The sequence below is a fragment of the Mustela erminea genome, chromosome 15 (assembly GCF_009829155.1).
Source record: "Mustela erminea isolate mMusErm1 chromosome 15, mMusErm1.Pri, whole genome shotgun sequence".
Taxonomy (NCBI): domain Eukaryota; kingdom Metazoa; phylum Chordata; class Mammalia; order Carnivora; family Mustelidae; genus Mustela; species Mustela erminea.
Genome location: NC_045628.1, coordinates 32,341,603 through 32,364,002, shown reverse-complemented (window position 1 = coordinate 32,364,002; position 22,400 = coordinate 32,341,603). Strand labels below are relative to the sequence as shown.

The following is a 22,400-nucleotide window of genomic DNA, read 5'->3' as shown; positions in this document are numbered from 1 at the left end:
ATGAATAAAACTGTTGTAGCATATTGTATACCTGATGCTAATATAACACAGTATGTTCATTATATTTGAATTTAAAAAATTAATAGGAAGAAAATAAAGAGAAAAACACAAGTCAGAAATTACACAGTACACGTCTAAATAATCTATGTGTTAAAGAAATCACAATAAAAATCATAAAAAATTTTGACAGAATGATAATGAAAATATAACATATCAGAATATATGTATCTCAAAGAAAACATATAGCTTTAAATGTTTATATTAGAAAATAATAAGGTCAAAAAAAAAAATCCATGACCTAAAACTCTATCTGAAGAAGATGGAAAAATAACAAAGAAAACCCAAAATAAAAATATAGAAAAATATTTCTGTTCAAGATAAGAGCAGAAATCAATGAAATGAATAGACAAATGATAGTGACAAAATATTTTTTAAAAGCCTTAGTTACACCGATCACAAAAAAAGGAACACAAATCACCAACATTATGAATGAAAAAAGAAACTATCATTGTAGATTCTACAATTATTAAAAAAAATATGAGAATCTGGGGCACCTGGGTGGCATGGTCAGTTGAGCGTCTGACCCTTGGTTTGGTTCAGGTCATGATCTCAGGTTTATGAAATAGAGAATCATGTTGGGTTCCTTGCTCATTGCAGAGTTTGCTTAGGATTCTCTCACTACTTCTGCTCCTCCCCCCGAACTGCATGTTCTCTCTCTCTTTCTCTCAAATAAATAAGTAAAACTTAACAAAATATGAGGGTCTTATGAATAATTTTGTGCTAACAAATCCAGCAGATATTTTGAAAAATGCAAATTAAGTAAATTGACAAAAAATGAGACAAAATTTGAATACCCCCTATTGATTTTAAAAATTGTGTTTTTTTTTTAAACAAAAAGCTTCCCATAAAGAAAGATCAAGGCCTACATGACTTCACTAATGAAATCTAATATTTAAGAAAGATATCGCATTGATATTATGAAAACGTTTTCAAGAGGAGAAGGAAAGATTGCTTAACCTGTTTTCTTAGACCAGTGTAACCCTAATACCAAAACCCTGAAAAAGATATAACAAACAAACAAACAAAATTACAGACCAATGTCTCTTATAAACATAGACACAATATCCTTAATGCTAGCAAATTCAACGCAGCGATATATAATATTGATAAACCATACTGACCAAGTCATATTCTGGTAATGCAATGTTGCATTAACATTAAAAATCAATCAGATCATTTCAACATTTTAACAGAATGGAGAATATCCATACAATAATTCTCATAATTGTAAGGAAGCATTTGAAAAGAGGAAACATATATTCATGATTTTTAAACAAACCTAGAAAACTAATAATATAAACGATCTCTTAAAATTTGTTAAGGCATAACAGTATTCATTATTTTTGCACCACACCCCGTGCTCCATGCAATCCGTGCCCTCTATAATACCCACCACCTGGTACCCCAACCTCCCACCCCCGTCCCTTCAAAACCCTCAGATTGTTTTTCAGAGTCCATAGTCTCTCATGGTTCACCTCCCCTTCCAATTTCCCCCAACTCCCTTCTCCACTCTAAGTCCCCATGTCCTCCATGCTATTTGTTATGCTCCACAAATAAGTGAAACCATATGATAATTGACTCTCTCTGCTTGACTTATTTCACTCAGCATAATCTCTTCCAGTCCCGTCCATGTTGCTACAAAAGTTGGGTATTCATCCTTTCTGATGGAGGCATAATACTCTATCCCCAGGGGTACAGGTCTGTGAATCACCAGGTTTACCCACTTCACAGCACTCACCAAATAAAAAAAAAAAAAAAAAAGAAAAAAAAAAAAAAAAAATGGGTGGAACTGGAGAGAATTATGCTAAGTGAAATAAGTCAAGCAGAGAAAGACAATTATCATATGGTCTCACTCCTATATGGAACGTAAGGAATAGCATGGAGGACCCCAGGGTAAGGGAGGGAAAATTGATGAAAGCAGAGAGGGAGACAAACTGTGAAAGACTCTTGACTCCAGGAGCCAAACTGAGGGTCACAGAAGGGAGGGGTTAAAAGGATGGTGTAACCTGGTGATAGGTATTAATGAGGGCACATGATGTGATGAGGACTGGGGGTTATACACAACTAATGAATCACTGACCACTATGTCAAAAACTAAATGTACTATATGCTGGTTAATTGAAAATAATAATAATAATAAGGAGTGGTGAAAGCAAATATCTTTGCCTTATTCTTGATCTTAAAGGAAAAACATTCAGTCATTCATTAAGTTTAATATAAGCTATAGCTTATTGTAGAAGCTCTTTATCAAGTTAAGGATATTTCCCTACAACAGTATAGTAAAAAATCCTAAAAATATTTTTTTGTAATGTGTTTTAAATTTTGTAAATACTTTTACTCAATTATATGGTTTTTGTTCTTTAGCTTACTGATATTATTAATTGAATATATTGATGTTTAAATGTTGATTCATCTTCATAATTCTGTAATAAAACAGTTAATTGTGGTAAAAAAAAAAAAAAATTTGTTAAGGCAGGTGCGCCTGAGTGGCTCAGTAGGTTAAAGCCTCTGCCTTCAGCTCAGGTCATGATCCCAGGATCCTAAGATCAAGCCCCACATCTGGCTCTCTGCTCATCAAGGAGCCTGCCTCCCTTCCTCTCTCTGCCTGCCTCTCTGCCTGCTTGTGATCCCTGTCTATCAAATTAAAAAAAAAAAAAAAGAAAAGAAAAGAATCCTCTAAAAAAAAAAAAATTGTTAAGGCATTACCCGCCACATGTCATATTTATAGTGAAATATTGAATGTTTTATTTGAAACAGGAACAAAACAAGGATGACCATGTCACCGCAGGAGTTCCAGTCTAAGATAACAGGCAACCTATGAGGACCCTGAACAGTCCTCCTCCCAAGGACCCACCAAATCTATAGGTTCACTCAGAGTAATTCCCTCTGAAAGAAATCCAGAAACTAAGTAACTCTCATACGTCTGGCAAATGAGGAAAAACCCGCATTTAAACAGGCAGAGAAGGCTCAGACACACTCTCCATAAACCTTACCCCTGGCAGCAACATATAATCAGGAGGGAACTCACAACTCCCATCTTCTCCTTGGGGAGAGAAGAGTTTAGACCAAATATCTAGTGTCCCAACCTTTACAACTCCCACTGAGGGAGTTTTGATATGTTGTACTTTCATGATCTATTTCCAAGATCATGCATTAATTTCTAATTTCCATTGTGATTTCTTCATTTACTAATAATCACATTCTAAAGCTCTCGGAGATTTTCTAATAATGCTTACATTATTAATTTCTAGCTTCATTACATTACGGTCAGAGAATATGCTCTGTATATTTCAGTCCTTTGAAAGTCGCTGTCTTAAGTTATGGTCCAGCATAGAGTCTATTTTTGACAATGTTCCATTTGCCATTGAAAAGAATGTGCATTCTGAATTAGTTATATCTCGAGTTATACTTACATTGTATATTTTTCAGTTTGGTCAAGTTTCTTAGTTGTAATATGAAAATCTTCTGTATTTTTAATGATTTTTCTGTCTTCTTCTTTAGTCCATAACTGAAATAGTATGGTAAAACCCCACTTCTGATTATAAAGATGTTAATTAAACCTTCTAGCTTTGTCAACTTTGGCTTTTTATATTTTGAATTTTGCTACTAGGTACATACAAATTTAGGACTTTTGTATGTTCTGATGGAAAGGAAATTAAAGATTATGAAATCCTTTTCTTATCTCAAAATATATCCTATCTTATACTAATGTAGGTACATTAGCTTTTTGGTGTTAGTGCTAAATTATTTTTTTTCCTGGGTGCCTGGATGGCTCAGTTGGTTAAGCATCTGCCTTCGACTCAGTTGATGATCCTAGGGTCCCAAAACTGAGTTCCACATTGGGCTCCCTGCTGAGCCCCTCCCCCACCCCCCGCTCATGCTTGTTCTCTCTCTCTCTCTCTCTCTTTTGCAAAAATACACAAAATCTTTTTTAAAAATTAAAAAAATAAATAAAAGAAAATTATCTGTCTTTTCCATCCTTTACTTTGAATCCAATTTTTATGTCTGTAATATATAATATTTTTATACATAAAAATATACAATATTTTTAGTGTTTCTTACAAAGAGCATACATTTGGATTTTGAGGTTTATTTTTTATTTAGGTTGATAATCTTAACTCTTATTGAATTGCTTATTTTATTTACATTTAATGTAATTAAAGTAGTTACGCTTATGCCTAAGAACTTCCTGTTTACTACTTTTTCCATTTATTCTTTGTTCCTTTATTCTTCCTTTCTTACATTCTTTTTGATGAATCAAGTAGCTTTTATTATTCTCTTTTTTTCTCGAAGTTATACATTCTTGAATTATTTTGTGGTTACTCTAGAGCTTACAATGCCCATCCTTCATTTACTACATTTCACCGTAACTAAGTGCTTCTACTACTTCTCAAGTAAGGAACTCACAAGCATTTAACTTTGCTTACATACTTTGCCCCTTTTCTTTATTGTTTTCATATATCTTACTTCTAATATATATTCTAAACCCTACAAGACATTATTGTTTTTATTTTGAAAAGTCAATATTGTGTTATCTTTACCCACGCATGTACCTTTCCACTGTATTTTATTATTTTATTACTTTATTCCTTCCTACAATTTCTGCCAAGGATCACTTTTCTCCAGCCTGAACTTGTTAATATTTTTGTACTGCAGGTGTGCTCCTGTCAAATTGTCTAACATTCTCCTCATCTTAAACAGTCTTTATTTAGCTTTCAATTTTGAAGGGTATTTCCACAATTGATATGATTCCAGGATGGCAGTTCTGTCCTTTCAGCTCTTGAAGATGACAGTCCATTGTCCTGTGGTTTTCATATTCTGTGCTGCAGAGCTGGTCATCAAGTTTATTATTGCCACTTTATAGAGTAACATGTCTTTTTTTCCCTACCTACTTTTTATCTCTGCCTTTGATCTCCAGGAGTCTGACAAATTTAGCTTTTTTAATAGCTTGTTATATGAAGATATTTAAAACTATTTCATAAAGCTTTATCTAATGATAATACCTATAATCCCCAGTGATCCCAAGAGATAAGGAAAGAAAAAAAAGTGGACTTTAAACCCAGTTAATCTCATTAATATTTCTCAGCAAGAGAAGTCTTAACCATTTCAAATAATAATTCTGACTCTCCTTTTTAAAAGATGATCTAAAAACACTGTGATACTTGGAGAAATAATTTCCTTGAGAAAAAAATACTAGAGATTTCTGAATCCTTTCAGTCATGATGCCTTAACTGTGTTTTAATAAAATACAAAGGGAAGTTGATCCCCATTATTCAGATTCTGTATTTTTTAATTTGCCGACTTGCTAAAATTTACTTATTACTCCAAAATCAATACCGATGATGTTTTCATTGTCATTTGTGGACATGTGAAGGTAGTAAGAAATTTGAGTCACCCAGCATGCACATTCCCAATTGAAATCAAAAGTCTCAATTTAACTTTTTCCTTGTTTCAGCCCTGATACTGTACATAAGTATCCTTTTTTTTGGTTTAGTTAGTGCTAGATTTTTGCATTTTTATGTTTATGTTGCCGATTGTTCTGTTTAAAATGTTTTTTAAGCATAGTGCTTAAGTCCTTAATGCAAGAAGGCTATGCTGGGTGTGTCTTATAAAGAAAATACATATGTTAGATAAGCTTCATTCAGGCATGAGTTTAGTGCTGTTGTGAGTTTGGTGTTAATGCATCAACAGTACATATTTAAAAAGGTATCTTTAAACAGAAACACACCTAAACAAGGTTACATATTGATTGGTTGACAAAAATACTGTACCGAGAAGCTCACAGGAACCCAATTCTGTATTTCTTAGGACCAGTGGGTCAATATTCACGAATACAGTGTTTGTACTAACTTTATACAGCATAACTACCATGAAGAACAAGAATTGACTATAAATGGAAAAGTTTGGGGGCAAGTACTAAAATTGAACCTCAAGAGAACATGGATTTTTTTTTTTAGATTTAAAACACTCTTGGGGCACCTGAGTGGCTCAGCCATTAAGCGTCTGCCTTTGGCTCATGTCATGATCCCAGAATCCTGGGATTGAGGCCTACATTGGGCTCCCTGCTCAGTGGGAAGCCTGCTTCTCTCTCTTCCACTCCCCCTGGGTGTGTTCCCTCTCTTGCTGTCTCTCTCTGTCAAATCAACAAATAAAATCTTTAAAATAAAATAAAAACCCCCTCTAATTATGAACTAGTGATTATATTCAATTCAGTATAAACTGGAATTTTAAAAAGTAGCTTAACTATTAATAATATACTCTGCAAGAAAAACTGGATGGTTTTCCAAAAAAAAAAAAAAAATGAAATTAAACACCACTTATAACTTATTTTTGGCAGAAGGGGACTTCCTTTACCTATTTAATGAACCCATTTCTCAACTGAAATATATTTACTCTCAAAAGTGGCAAGAAACACACAGTCTTACTATTCCTGTCTTCCAGTCCTTATTCCCACAGATTGAGTTTTCTTGGAGTAGTATAAACATCTCTTTCAAGAACCCATGAAATGAGTTTTTTTTCTGTATGGTCACATTAGGTGATATTCATTCTGCATTGTCTTGACTCCTTTGAGGTAGTGTAGTGAACAGGTTCAGGGAATGTACTTAAGCCAAAACTCTGACTTGGAATGTAGCTCTGCCACTTACCAGCTGTGGGATGTTGTACATACTACTTAAATTATGGGCCCAAGTATCCTCATTTATAAACGATAATGAAAATTACACTACCTCATAGAGTTAGGAAGAAAATTTAAGTAAGTTAATATTTAAAGCACTTAGAGCAGTGTCTGTATCCCATAAGTGATAAAAATGGTTCAATCATCATTATTTTTATTAGCACCTGGTGTCCAAGATAAAACTGCACTGGATGGAGATGTAAGTGGCTGAATGATCATACTGAAGAAAGTGTAAGTAATTTGGAAGGAGGAACTTGTTTGATCCTGTGGGACTGTATTTTCCTCACTTTCCTGCCCAGTGCGTGTATCACGATGTCTTAGATATAGACATTGATTGCTTATTAATCAAATCTATAGATGATGTGAAAATAGAGTGAATTCAATCATAAATTGTTATTTTCCCTTATAATACCTATACTTTACTGCTACCAAAGTTACTTATATAAAACCTGAAACTAGTTGTACAATTTTCCCCTTAAAACCTCTCATGGTGGGACGCCTGGGTGGCTCAGTGGGTTAAAGCCTCTGCCTTCGGCTCAGGTCATGATCCCAGGGTCCTGGGATCGAGCCCCGCATCGGGCTCTCTGCTCGGCAGGGAGCTTCCTCCTCTCTCTCTGCCTGCCTCTCTGCCTACTTGTGATCTTTCTCTCTGTCAAATAAATAAATAAAAATCTTAAAAAATATATACATAAAAAAATAAAAAATAAATAAATAAATAAAATTTAAAGAATTAATAAATAAAAAAAACAAAAACAAAACAAAAAAAACCCTCTCATGGTTCCTGATACATATAGAAACTTTCAAACTCTATTTCATTTTGTGTCAAAACAAAGATTTCCTGATTCATCTTACTCCTTATTAAGAGAAACAGCTCCTAAAAATATGAGAATAAAGAGTTCTATAATATTTCAAGAAAGGAGCACACCTTGGATATTGGTCTCAGTTCTGGATAATACACCACCAAAACATCATCAACAAATTTAAGTTTGAACAAAAAAAGCAGGAAAAAGGGGATCTGGCACCATGTTCTTATGAACAATTTAAGGATCAGCCTAAAAACAGATAATTTAATGGGAAAGGAGTGGTGAGAGTATTGTATGTCTCTGCCTGTTTTCCAGGAAAAAATGAACAGAAGTGCTCTGACCTGCCCTTGTGTAAAGATGGAGGAGAATGAGTAAGAACTTCATGAAAGGGAATTTCCATTCAACAGTATTGAAAATACAGTAGGCTACTCAAAACAAAGATTTTTTTAAATGAGCTGACAAAGTTACCTAGCTTCTTAGAACTATATTCATCTCCGGGTAGTTTTGATGAGTGAAGTGGGAGCTGGAAAAATATGTAAACTAAGAGCAATAGTTTTAAACCGAATTCTGAATAATACCATTTCTACACAATCATGAATATGCAAAGTTCATGGGTATCGTTTTCAAGTGCTTTCCAGACAGTAAGGAGGAAATGAAAATTCATAAATAATTTTATACATCATAATATACCTTTCTTTTGCAAACTAAAAAGGTTTCCAAGCTCTCCAAATAACAGAAGTAAGTTGTTACTTCTAAATTTGAAACTCATGCAAACACAGCAATAGTCTGTCATAGAAAATCAAAGGTCAATTTTAATCTAATTCTTTATCAAAGACCAAGTTTAAAAAATTCAAATTGGTGGACTATTTTGGACTTCACAATTCAATTTCTTCATGTAACCTCCCCAATTGATTTTTAATCCAGTGCTCTTTAGAGGTCAATTACAAATGGCTAATTATCAAAGTAAATCAAGAATTTGCAATAGAGAACCATGGCTATGATCATACAGCCCCTATTCCTAGGTGCCCACAACCAATACCTCGCCAAGCATTCAAGACAAAGACCCAACCTGGAACCCCAAGGAAATACATATGTGTTCATTAGAAATAGTGTGTTCCTCAAGATATAAAGATGATTATTCAAACACTTAATGTTTCTTCGTAGTGACTCTGACCACAGCTACTTGCCAAACAGTAATTCATTACTGTGTTTTACTTTAGTCTTTTGGTTGAGATCGTATTTGTAGCAGATGTTGTTCTACTTACACTTTCTCACCACCTGGCTTTCTAGTTGCAAGTTCTGCTGGCAAACTACCTGCAACTCTCTGACAGCTCTCTTCAACTGTGAGAACATATTCTGCCTATGTGCACAGTGGACTGGAATTACCACAGAGTTTACACCATGGAGAGCAGTCTCCAACTAAAGTGAAAGGTGTGAATAACTATCCCAGCTTCTTTGTCCCTTGGCTGGTATCATTATTGGTGATTTCTACATCATCTCCCAGAGGTGTCCAGTGGAATTGTGCCTCAGTTGTCAAAAGCAGCAGCAATCTCTTTACTGACCCTCTGTAGTTCTTCTGTTCTTCATCTCTTCTCCACACTCCCCTGTTGGTGTTTCTTGGGATCATCTGCCTCATAGGCTACCTGTTCTCACATATTTTCAGCAGTGAACTCTGAAGCAATCGGTCTTGAGGTTTAGGCTTCTCAAAATCACTATTATACCCATATTTGAATATTAATAAGGAGCGGTCTTTTACATTTATTTTCCCAATTTTTAATAACATGGGTCATTTTTCTTTCAAATATGAAAATAATTCACAGCCATGAACTACCACTATATTCAACAATATGGATGAATCACATGAACATAATGATGAGCAAAAGAAGGCACACCAAAGAATACACACTGTACGATGGATTTAAATATATTTTTAAAAGCAGGCAGTACTAATTTATGATGTTAGATTTCAGGACAGCTGTTGCTTTTGAGAAGGAGTATGAGGAAAGTAACAAGGAGAATATCTGGGTACTGTTTCTATCCTAATTCTCGTTCTAGGGGATGCTTACACAGATGTATTCCCTTTGTACTAATTCATCAAGCTCTATTCTTAGTGTTCATGTGCATTTAATTTCTATATTATTTTTTAACAAAATATATTTTTAAAAATTGGGTTAAAATTAGGTACTTCTGAACACTTACTAACCCCCAAAGTATTATTTATTTCTCAAACTTGATTTTATCTTGGGTAGCAAAAACAAGTATATGAACATATTTTTTAACCCATTGTGATATGCTCTCGTTGATTCTTAGATACTGGCTTTATTGCTCACAAACTGGTGATTATTTAACATTTTAAAAAAGGCAAACCTGATTGATGATCAATTAAATCTTCAGACTCAAGTGTTTCCCTTTCCACATATGGCCTTTGCACAGGATTAACACACCAACTACCATTATCTTCTAATTTCAGAAAAGCCTTAAGGAGGCAGCAACTGTACTAACGACAGACAGCACTACTCCCCTACGATTTACAAAAGGAATCTCTAAAAACAAAGTAAAACCAATAAAGATTCTTAGGCACCACATTGCTGAGTAATAATTTGATTAAGGAAAATAAGAGAAAGAAGGTTTTATAAATATTCTCTCATTACTGGCATTCACAAGTTATTTTCTTTAACTATATTATAACAAAATAAATTTAAACTCCACAGTTGATGTAATTTAATGTTTTCCTCACTCTTAAGGTTGAAAGAAGGCATTTTTATGGCAGAAACATTCTCTCATATTCCTTCTCACAAAATATCCTCTCAATTGCCTCTCATGAATTCATCCTCTTTGATGAATTCATGAGAGGGGTTGCTCTGGAACCCCATCTGCCTTTGCACACAAACCTCTAGAAAAACCGTTTATTTGGGGGCTCTTTTGCTAACTCTCCTAGGAAGCAGTACTGTGCAAGATGCTTTCTCCCCCTGCCATTCCTTCTCTTAAATAATTCAGCTACATTTTGTTCAATATTACTTTTAAAAGTTATGATTCCCGAGACTTGCTCTCTCTTCCTGCCACGCCCTCTTTCTGTTGTATAGAATGGTATCTTCCATTCAGACACAGGGTTTTGTCAGGAACTAGCCCAATGTCTCCATGAGCATAATGACCAATCACAGGCTTGTAATCTCATCTGTATCTTTACTCTTCTTCAAGGCTATACACCATGTCATATACTCAGATTTCTTCCTTTGCCTTTTCAGTCTTATATCCATAATTGTATGCCAAGGCAACAATCTCTTTTGTTAAATACCAACAACTTCCTGCCCTATGATGTTTACTCATATTCAGCACCTTTTGCTCAGCTGAGAAATGATTTAGAACTACTTCTTACATCTATGAATAGACATCATCACAATTGTCTACCATTTTTCTCACTTTCACTGTTACCTTTCAAACACACCTCTTTCTCTACCCCAAGCTTTTATCCTCCTCTTCAAAGCAACCCTCTCTTTGTCTTAAGATGAAAGTTCTTAATATGACTTAATATTGATCTCTCTCACAGTCTTTCCAGATAAACTCATTCAAAATCCTATAATAACTTTAGTAATTCCTTAGTAGTGGACACAATGCAAACATATGTGCATGTACATTTTCCCAGTGATACATATGTGTTATCTACTTCAATTAGAAAAATTGCTCCAAATAAGGGACTTCTTCCTTATTTCCTTTGGTATTGGCAGCATGTACAGTGTTTTGATCACACAGCTGAGTCATATAATTGGCAATATCTTCTTTTCTTTAAAAATTTTATTTATTTGAGAAAGAGAAAGTGAACAAGAGAGAGAGAAGGAGCAGGAGAGGAGAGGCAGAGGGAAAATGAAAAGCAGACTCTCTGCTCAACAGGGAGCTTGATGACCTGGGGCTTGAACCCAGGACTCTGGGATCATGACCTGAACCCAAGGCAGACACTTAACCGACTGAGTCACCCAGGTACTCCAAGTATCTTCTTTTAAGAGATGGAATAATGTGACACAAACCCTTTACACGAGTGGCTTCCATAGTTCATCTGACTCCCTGAACCACAGTGGCCTCTGTGATCCTAGTCACAAACTCTATTCCTACAGTTATGAGTAACATCATCTCAAAGAAAATATGCCATACCTGCATCTATGGTACAAATTATCTTGCATTGACAACCATCAGAGCATTATCAAGTCAACTTATAGAAACTTAGTAAAGATTCAGAATGTAACAAAAATAGAAAAATGGATAATCAGATGATAGATATATCTGGCAGGCAATTAAGGAGGTAGATACACAGACACAAACAGAAAGACAGACCATCCCAGTGAATGCTAAGGGAAAGGAATTACAATATAGAATAAGTGCTAAAAAAAGTTGTATTGGATTTCTATTACTCCAAAAGCCAAAGAAATATGAATTCATTTTATGTATGCTTAAGTGTAGAATGGATAAACATCATTCCATGAACATCATACCATGTTTGTTGAAAGAATTTGTTTTCTTCACTATACATTTGGTGCCAATGCTATAGATACCAAGACCAACCTTCCTGACTCTAAGGCACATACAGTCTAGCAGAAGATAAAATATAATCCAATGTGTGAAGTGTTTTATGTTGTGATAGCAGATGCTTGATTGCAGAATGTGCATGGTTGACGGGAAGGTGAAAAGTGAGTCTGGATTATTTTTTTTCAAGGGGTTTGATGAGGAAAGGTGTGAATAAAAAGAAAATAAGATTTAAGTGGGGGTAAAGAAGATGGGTTTGTAGGCTGCACGGGAGAAACTAAAAAAGGAATGATGGAGAAATCATTGTAAGGGAGAAGCTGATGGAGAGTGATGCAAATACTGTTTTACTTATCAAGTCCTAGTATAGTATTTTTTTTTTAAACAAGCATAAAGATAATTGGATTCACCTACGCACCCATCCCGAGGTATACACCCTAACATGATGATGAATTCTCCGCTGAACCGTTTCTTCCCATGCATCTGTGGGTAGTATTTTTAATCATTAGAAGAATCATTCCTAATAAAAATGCTGATAGATTTTTATTGCTGCCATCACATTGTGGAAATAGATAAACTGTTCAAATATGCTTATGAAAAGATACACTTTAAATTAAAAATTTTTTATTACTGAGAAAATATCTCAAAATGCAGAAAAACTCAATGTAAGCATATTTATCACAGCATATTATCTAACAATGCATTTGAAACAAGGGTCCTTTAGAGGCATGAATAATTATAATAAATCCACAAAATAAAATGTTAGGCAACCACTGAAACTTTTAATGAAAATTTTTATAATACTATAACAAGCATTTTTAGCATTTTTAGTATGGGAAGAGTACGTACATTGTGATTATAGTTACTTAAGATAGAGAGGAAAGCAGAAGGGAGAGAGAGAAGAAGGGGAAAAGAAGGGAGAAAAAAGTAGGAGACAAAGGAGTGAAGTAGGAGGGGGAAGAGAAAGGAGAAAGAGAAGGAGAGTAAAGAAAATAGTACTATGGTAGCAGCTACAAAATATACAAGAAATTTTAAGAAGTAATTTTTAGTCAGTCATCTTTGTAGTGGCAGTATAGATGGACCCTACAAGCATTCTGAAATGATTTTCTTTTGGACCAATGATTTCATATCTGATCCTACCTCAGCTGTGAGATAATAAACAGGAGTTCGTTTCCATCTTTTCCTAGATTTGTTCTTTCTCATAATCATTCTAGAGGAATATTAATAGCTATTGAACTTTAAAAGGAAAGTTTTATGGTAGGGGAATTCTGAGAAATACCAGGTTAAACTGGTTTCTTAATGCAGAAGGTTTTCTTGAAACTTTTGTGTTAATGGCTATCATGAATCTCCAATGGGGTATAAACTAGACAGCATTTAACAAATGGATTTAGCCACCAAATACTTCAGTGTGTGTGAATTATTTCATGGAGCTCTTTTTCTGCCAAATGTATCTGGAGGAATTTTTCACTTACCATCATGGTATTTACTTAAAAGTAACAAAACAAAAATTATCTGAAACATTAAGAGCATATATCTCTGTGATATCAAGGTGATACTAGGTTAATGAAGAATTTGAGAGACTTTCTCTGATACAGCCTCTTTAGCTCTGACTACATCCTACACATAATCCCTGCCAAGTCCCTTCCTGTCCTCTTCCTGGGGACGTGCTGAATATACTTACCAATGCCTTCAATTCCCTTCACCCTCAACTGGACCAATCTACATCATGACTCTAGCTTAGAATACTTTCCTGAACATCACACTCAGGTATCCAGCTTAACCCTAGACAGCACCTTCTCAATATCTCCTTGAGATATCACAGGCACCACAATATAATAAATTCAACCAACCTTCTGTCTTTTTTGTGTCAATGATACAACACCTATCTACCCAGTTACTTGGGCCACAGATCTAGTGTCAATTTGAGCTCTCAATCGAGAAACAAACTTTCTCCTCAGTTTCCCTATTGGCTCTACTCTATGGGGACTCTATCAACTCTCACTGACAAATGTGTGATGGCTTCTAACTATTGTCCATGCCCTTTAAATCCATCAACACAAAGTTGTATTTAAAATACAAATTTGTGGTGTCACTCTCCTTAAAATTTTTCATTATCTCTTCACTGACTGTTGAGTAAAGACAAAACTCTTTAACATATGTGGCAGGAATGAAGATTTTCACACTCAGATCAAGAAACATAACATTAATTTTTGAATCAAACATATCGTGTTCTGAGGATAATAAAATATTCACTGTTTCTTTCTTTGAGTTTGTCTTGCAAAATAAACTGGAGTCTTCTCTGGTATACGGGAAATAAAAATAGAAGTCATGGCCTTTAGTTTATGGAGATCACCACTTTCACTGTGACTCTGTTCATTCATGAGGTTGCCTTCCAACTGCTCCCTCACCCTCCCCTGGACACTAATCTCATGCTGCTCAGGTTATGTCCTTCATAACTATGCCCCCCTCTTCTTTAACTGCATCTTGCTTGTAAGACACTCATGACAGCCACTGGCCAGAGTGGCAATACTCTGAAGCACATGGGTAGGTCTGTGCCACTAATGGAAATCCTCTGGAAACCTTTCCACATACAGCTCCCATTTTCTGGGAAGACCATTTCCTCCTCTTCCACCCAGAAATCCAGCCTCACTCAAGAGAAATAAGGCCCCAAAGAAAAACCTAGGTAAGGGGATGTCCTCCAGGCGCCTCACCGCATCTTTTATCAGTCATGAAACAAAATGTTATTCAGACCCTTTTTTCTGCCCAATGGACACCATAACATAAATAGTTGACTTTCTCCATGAGATGAGGACAAAAATGCCGTCTCATTTCTCATCTCTCTCTACACCCTATAGGTATCTCAATTCCCCTGGACTACTTAATCTAGTATTTTTTTCCATAGCACTTTTCAGTTTTTAATATGCTGAAAGATTTATTTACTTATTTTTCTCATTGCTGATGATCTCTCTCCCCTAAGCCTTAGGATGGCAGGCCTTTTTGTCTCTTCTGTCAAATGCATATATCTTGATTGCCTGTAACAGGGCCTGGCACATATTAAGTTACTGAACAAACAGTTGCTGGATGTATACATAGATTCATAAATGAATGAATGAGCAGGATAAAGAGAGAAAATTCCTCTCATTTGCATCTCTTAAGATCAGCATAAACAAAACAAAAATCCATACTTTAATCCGTACTGTACTACTTCTTGTTTTCTTGCCTTTCACTCCTTACACTGTTTTCTCTGCCTCAATATTCTCCCTTCCTTTTTTTTTTTTTAAGATTTTATTTGTTTTGAGAGAGAGAGAGAGAAAATGCACAAGTGCGAGGGGAGAAGCAAGAGGAAAGGGAAGAGCAGAGGGAAAAGAAGGGGCAAGTGGAGAGGGAGAAGCAGATGCCCAGCTAAGTGGGGAACTCAACACAGGGCTTGATCCCAAGTCCATGAGATCATGAACTGAGCCAAAGGCAGATGCTTAACCACCTGAGCCACCCAGGTGACCCTGAATGTTTTCCCTTCTATCATATACATACTACACACACAAACACACATCCCTCAGGTAATTTTCAAGAAAAAGGGAGACATGAGCAAAGGTATCTAATCACCATTTCCTCCCAAACAGAACCAAACAAAATATAAATTAGTGAAAACTTCTATCAAGCCTTCAGACAAGACTCTTTTAATTGTAAAGAACTGAAACTAATCTCGAGAAGTTATCCTCAGAAAACAAATAATATATACACTGACTATGTTCAGTTTTTTGTGCTAATCATACCTCAATAAAGTGGTTTAAAAATAAATACTAAATTATATAAATTTAAATAAATGGCTATTGTTAACATTTTTATACTTTGGCACTGTAATGACATCAGAAACCGAGGCAACTTCATTTAACTGCACTTGTTTCACCTGGTGGAAGTGAGGCAGCAGGCTCTCACTTCCACACTAGGTTCTGTAGCAACCAGTTAGCTCCCTCTGCTTACTCTTAGTTTCTGGTCCCTCATCAGTCTGTGAGTGACTACAATAAAACTGATATGGTGCTGATTCTTCCTAACAGATTCTTAACCAACTACTGCAAGGCTCCCTGAATCATTTACTTAGATTTTCTTAGCTCAGACTTGGAAAAGAAATAAATTGGCTCAACTTATTTTTTAATGCCACCACATAGATTGCTGCTCAGTCTATGCATTTATGAGTCAGATTCAGATACCTATGATCCAAGCAGTTATGGCGAAGGGGTCAAGGTCATATGAAACAAAATACAATGATCTAGACAGCTAGAAGAATGTAGCATCAGCACGACAGATATTCAGATGGTTGGCTTATTCAATACAACATGGTTACTGAGGCAGCAGGAGCTATGGATTCCTGAATTGGAATGCTAGAAATTCTAAATCAAAATAAGAAAGCAACAACTAAGATTCTACTACCTAAACTGTGACAGTAGTTAATTAACATGGGAAGTGAGTCAAAGAAGAGCTCCTGTTAGAAACTCATTAACTTCCCATTTGAGAGGATGAGAGCAAATAGGGAATAGACGAGAACCACTCGATTTCTGCTATTATAGGTCATTTAAGACCTGTTGTGACAACTGAATAATCTAAGACATACAGGATTACTAGATATAGTGGGTCCCTTCCCTGATGCAATCGTTAGTAGCACCAAGAAGAAAGCAGGTCACAGTCACACCATGTCCCTGGACATGAATCTAGGCTGAAGAGAAGCCTGCATAAAGAACTTTACCTGCATACTTTGACATCAGCACACATTAAAAAGAAAATAAGAAAAATAAAGGGCCCCTCATAGGAATATCTATGATCTATTTTCTCCCTACTTATTTCTGGCCTTAGAGTTTCATTGTCCAATACAGTATCCATTACCATATGTGGCTATTTATATATAATTAAATTATGTTAAATTTAAAATTCAAGGGTTTATACCCTAAGCAATACCTACAATTGAGGACTCCTCCCCAGGAGGCAGCTGCCTGTCAGCAGGGGCTCAAGAGTTTGTGGACAGCAAAATCCAACCTGAGAAGGTGGCTGTGTTCGTCAAGCCCACCTGCCTCTACTGCAGAAGGATCTACGAACTCCTCAGCCATTGCCCTCCAAACAAGGGTTTTTGGAATTTGACAATATCATAGCCACCAGTGACACAATCAAGATTCAGGATTATTTGCAACAGCTCACAGGAGCCAGAATAGTACCTTGGGTCTTTAAAGATTGTATAGGTGGATGCACTAATCTGATCGAAATGCATCAGAGTTGAGAACTGTTGAAGCAGCTAAAGCAAATTGGAGCTCTACACTAATTACAGAGCAGCCCCCAGGCGGATATCCCCCTTGAGAGCTGGATGTCATTGCAAATGACCAAACTTCCTGGTGGATGTTTCTGAGGCTAACAACTTTTTCCTTAAAATTCTGAAATACATTCACCAAAAAAGAGAGAGAGAGAGAGAGCACGAAAGAAGCCGGGCACATTTTTTGGCAAAAACAGCTTTTCCTTCTTTTGACTGAATTTTAAAAGTGGATCAACTTGCCCCAAATCACAGGTCTGAGAAGGTTGATGGATATCTTGAGTACCTCTCAACTGGCCCTTTGGGTTTGAAAAAGCTGTGACAAGTTATGGCTTAGGATTCACTCAGTGACTCAAAGGATGTTCTTTCTCTTTGACACATGCTTCTTACTGACTATTCTATATATGCTAGGACTCCTCTACCTCTAAGCTAGTGTTTTTCAACCAAGTTTATCCCACACCCTCTAGGATGAATCTATAACTGGTTTTCTGTTGATGCCTATTTTATTGAGTCTGACTTTATAGAATTTGCATTACAAAAACAATAGGTATTTTGAATGTGCTTTTCTAAGCTACATCTGTCTCCCCAGTCATCACCCCATCCCACCCCATCCCATCTTGAGAATTTCTGCTCTGAACCAGTTCTTAACCTTGACAACTCACAAATCTCATAGGAAATGTTCAACAACTCCATGAAGAGTCTTGAGGACCCAATCTGAGAAACACCATATGAAAATTTAAGCACGGCTGGTCTTCATTTAGTGGACGCCACCAGGATCAGAGGTACAAATACAGTGGCTGTAGCACCTCTGTTATGTAAGATGGTTGTCCACATAATCCTGAATGAGTATTAACTTGTTTATATTATAAAGAGAAATAAAATATAAAATTTAAATATTATCAGAGAAAATTTGCAAACCCTCTCTTAAGAATATGTCTGAGAAAGTGGCTGAATTTGAGAAACACAGTCCAAAATGATTTTCTCTCTCTCTTTTTTCTTTCTACTTTATGAAAACTTGAGTCCCTTATTGTAAAGTTTGTTCTAGAATTTCCATATTAAGTTAATTTCCTTCTGTAGTCTCCAGTGTGAATGGTTAATTTCTTTTCTAATAAAGAAATACTCAGAAATGAAAAAAAAAATAAGTTCCTCAGTTGCATTAGCCAAATCTCAAGTGCTCAATTGTCACATGTGACTATCATATTGGACAATGCAATGTAGAACACTTCTTTCCTAGAGTACTGATTGGTAGTAATATAGAAGTAATAAGCATCAAAATTATTAGATGAACTTCAAAAGTCCATTTGGAAAACATACATATGAAAATCTGAAAAACACCAAAAGGGGGGGGGAAGGGTAGGTAATGTGCCTTGAAATAGTATGAAATACATGTAAAGCTTCTATAATTAAAACAGTACTGGAGATATCAAAAGAAATAGAAAAATAGATCAATGCACAATATGCTAGCACAGAATTATTTCTAAACATATGTGGGAATTTTAAAATCATTAAATGTGTCATTTTAAATCACTACTATTTGAACTATATATAAATTCTGAAAGAAAATTAAATAATTAGAAGCTACTTACTTTACATTAATAAAAAAATCACTCCAGATAAGACTAAAGATCTGACTGCATTCAAAATAGCTTAATAAACTTGAGACTTAAGAATAGATGGAAAAGCCCTTTTAAGGAAGATATGAAACCCCAGGAATAATTATAGATACAATATAGGAAAAAATCCTGAGGTATATGTAAACCTGAACTTGCAAATTAAAATGGTTTGTTTTGTAACATCATAATAACGAAAAGAGGCCATTATCTGGAACTGGCTTGAACATTTTCTGAATTTCAAAGATAAAAAGAGAATTCTAAAAGGAATCCAAGCAAGAAAAAAAAAAAAAAAGCTCCCCCCCAAAATAATACTTTTTCTTCAAGATTTCTTTAAGCAGTAACAAAAAATATATATTTAACTTCAAATTCCAAAAAAGTAGAAATAGTGTAAGTCACTTTGACCATGATGCAATAAAGATGGAAAATTTTTTAAAAAATAAATTTAAAACCCCAATCAAACAGAAATGTAAGGAAACAAAACCACACTGTTCTAAATAGTTCCTAGGGCAAAGAAGAAATCAAGGCTTTAATTATAGACTACTAGGTAAAGAAGGATATTAAAAAACTTCGGCTCCTGACAGATGATAAACTAGCTTGATCTACTGAATTCCTCTAAAAAAATTAATTAAGACATATATAGGAATGAAAGGGGAGAGCTCAGGTACAAACAACTCACCTGTAAGAACCTCTCACAGAGAAATAAAGAAGTATTTCTAGAAACCTCTCTCTGGAAGAGAAAGAGAAGCCTGTCTTAGATTCTTGGTCTACAAAGGTAGTGCTCTGGCTCATCACACCTTGCAAATTATAAATAGTATAGTTATAGCGCCAAGTGAAACTGAGCTCATGGACAAGAACAACTAGATGATAAAGAGTATATGAGAAATTATATTTTACAAAGATGCCCACACCTATAAGTTCATTCATTCTAACATGCTCTTCTTACAGTGTAACTTTCACTCCCTTCACCAAGATTTATGGTCTATATTCTTTCCTCGTGAATTTGGACAGAGATTCATGCCTGCTTCAAAGAGTGGAATAAGAAAAAAGTGATCTATCTGACTTCCAAGGCTAGACCAAAAAAATATTACAACTCTGCCTGATTCTTCTTTTTCCTTCTCTCTCTTTCTCTTTTGAAATCCAGACACCATGTTGTGAGGAAACTTAAGCCAAACAGAGAAGTCACATCTGGGTTTTCTTGTAGACACCCCCAGCCAGCCTCCAGCCAACACCTGCATCCACTACTAGAAATGTGAGAAAATGCAATTCATATCATTCCAGTCCCCATGCTTGAAGTCTTCCAGCTGAGGCCCCAGAGACTGTGGAACAGAAACCAACTACCCCTACTGTACACTGTCTGAATTTCAGAACCACAGAAACCATGAATGGCAAAAAAAAGATTACTGTTTTCTAAAGTCATTAAGTGTTAAGATAATTTGTCATAAATTTGTTGTGTGGCAATAGATAAATAATACAAAGGACATTTGTTACAAAGAAAAGCTTTATTACATAAAGTAGGACAAAAAACAAGAATAAAATTCTCAAAGAAATAGTTCAGGTTATAGATTGTATGAAACAGGCACCAGAAGTCAAAAAGAATAATCAAATAGAAATACTGGATACTGAAAATATAACAGTCAAAAAATAAAATAAAATAGATGAAATAAACTGCAGAATCTATAAAAACAAAAAAGTTATAAAGAGATGAAATTAAGAGGGAGAACAGAATAAAATATTGACATATACACAACAGAAATCCCAGAAAATGACAAAAAGGATGAGAGAAAAATTCAAAGGTAATGATGATATATTTCCCTGTATTTCAGAATTGATTAAAGACCTTAAATCCAAAATTCTAGAATATGCAAAACTGAATAGTTAAAAAAAAAAACTACTCTCTACACGTTATAGCAAAATTTAAGACCATCAAAGTCAGATATTAAATGATATTTTTTTTATTTTTTATGTGTGTGCTCTTCATTGGTTCCCTACATTAAGTTTGTAATTAGAAAAATAACACAAAATATTTGAGATTAGATATCACCTTCTCCAGAAATACTTCCCTTTCCAACCCCCTCTGAGAACAGATTCAGTGTCCCTATTTTAGGATGCCATAATATCCTGTTCATGACTCAGAAATTGTTCTTACCTTGCTATGTCTGTCCCCACCTATTAGCATGTTGAGTAGTGGTTATTAACAAGAGTGACACATCAAAACCCCAAAGGAGTTGCTTTCGTTACTGATGATGGTGTTTCTTAATCTACTTGTTCAGATGCCACTACAGAATTTCTAAATCTGAATCTTTAGGACTGGAGTACAGGTTTTTAAAAATACTCCAAGATTTAACCTTGGTTTAATCCATCAATACAGAGGAAAAGGTCGATATATTCACCTCTGTATCCTATGACCTACGCAGTGCCTGACATATAGCATATGAGAAAAATATCTATTGAATGAACACATGATATCATAGATGTACATTATTTCCAACATATGTTAACTAATGACATTTATGTCTCTAAAACCACATTAAAGTGTTTTGAGATATGAAAATTCAATGTCATTTACTAATCCTAATGTTGTCACCCCATGTTATCTAATATCCTATGCTACTCTTTTGTCAGAGATCAAGTTTTATATCCTACTGACATACTGTCAAGGTTCTTGATTTCAAGTGAACATTTTCCTTCCAATGTTAGATACTGGGCAGCTTAAACTGAAATCTGTCATATACCTTTGCATTCTAGATTTAGTTATGATTACAAAACAGTTTTATTCCATGGACAGATATCTCACTTTCCCCCAGAATAATATGATTCAGGTTTCTGGGTAAAAAAGGGGGCGCCTGGGTGGCTCAGTGGGTTAAGTCGCTGCCTTCAGCTCAGGTCATGATCTCAGGATCCTGGGATCGAGCCTGGGATTTAGCCCTGCATCGGGCTCTCTGCTCAGCAGGAAGCCTGCTTCCCCCCTCTCTCTGCCTGCCTCTCTGCCTACGTGTGATCTCTCTCTCTGTCAAATAAATAAATAAAATATTAAAAAGGAGCACTGGATGTGGTACATAAACAATGAATTCTGGAACACTGAAAAGAAATTTTAAAAAATAATAATAAGTCGTTAAAGGCACAGAATAAGGAATATCATACATAGAAAAGATTAAAATTACTAAATGTGTGAAGAAACCAATAACTTATCTTTTCTTAGAATTTCAAATGATAGTAGTAACTATTGTCATTAAATGTGGAAAATTCCAGAAAACAACTGCTTATTTTCCACTATTCTTTTTAGGAAGAATCCATGCATGGGTCTCCACCCACAGTGATTATTTTAGTTTTGAAATGGTTAGGAAAATCTCAACAGTCCCTTGGCAATTTTAATACCTTATACTTGTGTAATGCCTTCCAATTTCCAGAGAATTTTCACTGACATTATCTCATTCGGGCATTATAGC

General features: G+C 35.2%; 1 pseudogene; it reads left to right on the top strand.

Moving 5' to 3' along the window:
* Positions 1–12,187: 12,187 nt before the first annotated feature.
* LOC116574060 lies at positions 12,188–17,356 on the top strand (annotated as a pseudogene).
* Positions 17,357–22,400: the final 5,044 nt, after the last annotated feature.